Source organism: Acyrthosiphon pisum, chromosome X (genome assembly GCF_005508785.2).
Source record: "Acyrthosiphon pisum isolate AL4f chromosome X, pea_aphid_22Mar2018_4r6ur, whole genome shotgun sequence".
In the NCBI taxonomy this organism is placed as follows: Eukaryota; Metazoa; Arthropoda; class Insecta; order Hemiptera; family Aphididae; genus Acyrthosiphon; species Acyrthosiphon pisum.
The window spans coordinates 22,823,194-22,825,175 of NC_042493.1; positions in this window are offsets into that span (position 1 = coordinate 22,823,194).

Below are 1,982 nucleotides of genomic sequence, written 5' to 3' on the forward strand. Positions count from 1 at the left end.
CAAATTACGATTTCTCTATATTATGTAAATATTTTTTAAACATGAGTAGGTATATAATTAGGTTAGGAAATTTAAATATTATATGGTTGTCACTTGTCATTGGTTACAGAAAATAAAATAGTTATTAGGTATTATGATTGGATATCAGACATTATTGTCTATTGATCTACCGTCAATTTAACAAGTAAGTAATAGGTATGAAATAATCGGACCTGGCTGTCGGCTAGAAAACGTCATATCATTCCTCAGGGTTCAGGAGCATCAAAATGGAGAAATACATTTAACTTTTAAGAGAAACACAAACAAATAGTTATAAGCCATAAGATCCCACTATATTATTGTAATCAAATTTTAGTTGTTATACCAAAAACAAGTAAAATATAATGTATAAACATACTCGATTCGAACTGTACCTATAACAAAACGATTAGCCCACAAACCCAATTTTTTACTAGAATTTATCAAAAATTAGTGCATATACCATATCATTTTTGTATGAACTATTGAAGTTTATGAATTTTATAGTATTTAAACGATAAATCTCAATTTTTCAACTAATGATTTTAGTTGTTTTGTGGTACTTTAAAAAATCTTAGACGTTTGGACTTTTTGACAACTTTTTGACATTACATATTTATATCTTAATAGTATTCTTTGTACATAATGCATTTTTAAAAATGTTCAGTATATTCGTATTTAGAAGAATATTTAAAAGCAATTATTTAGGTATAGATAAACCATTTTAAGGCACTAACATAATTATTAGGTATCTCCGTTCTACGGTACGTCGGAATTGACTAATAGGTATAAAATTACAACTTATAAGAACAAATTTTTATTAGGTACACATTATTCTAGCGATCCGGTGTTACATATTAATATATTATGTGTACCTATAATTATTGATCTTCAGAAATGTTGCTATTAGTTTGTTGTTTTTGGTAAATGACTATTATATTATTTATCAGTACCCCTTCATTAATATCCACTTAATAAACGATAACACAAATGAGTATGATCCCGATAAATCAGATTGTATCATTATTAAATGTTTTTCCTATACCTATTATATTGTAGATATTACTATTTATTTCATTTAAAAAAATAATTTCAGGTTATATATTATAGCAAATATTATGAGAAATTAATAAAAATGTTTTAACCATTATACTAAAGCGAAGAAAGTGTTCACACTGCCAAAAACCTTAAAAATATAATAATACAATTATGCCTATAAATTATAATAATAAAATAATAATAAAATAATAATACAATAATGTCCCATCAGTTTTTATTATTGGAATTAAAATTAAAAGTTTAGCGTATATGGTATATCCACAAATATTTCTTATGACTTATGGTTATGACTATGAGCGTCTGAGATTTTAATTGTATTTACGATTTAGAATTATACAAGCGTAAAATAACAATTGTCACTATATTAATAATATAATTGTATAATAAATGCAATGTTTTCAGGAAAAATTAAACCAACCTAACATAAATCATAATATAAGTAATAAAATAAATTACTTTAATAGCATTATTTAAAAACATAATATCATAATATCATATTATACTTATTTCTTATAGAATATAGACGATCGTTTTCGTTCAGAATCTTTTTTCGTATAGCTACAGAGATTTGACATAATTGAATTCAAATTTAACACATACATTAAACTATTAAAGTGCCAATTATTTAAATTTTTTTACATTTGAAAATTTAAGAGGACGCCACAACCACATGTGTTGTCTCCATGAAGACCGTCCCTAGGCAGGGGCGAGCGGGGCCCACGCCCTGGGCCCCGCACTTTGAACTTCTCGTTTAGGCCCCGCGCTCACACACACGAAAAATGCAAAGTTTTCTTAAGTACAATGATTTACATATTATATTACACAACATAAACATTAAGGAAAAACGGGAATTTTTACGCAAAATCGGTTTTTCGACAAAATTGATTTTGGTTTTTGGTGTAACT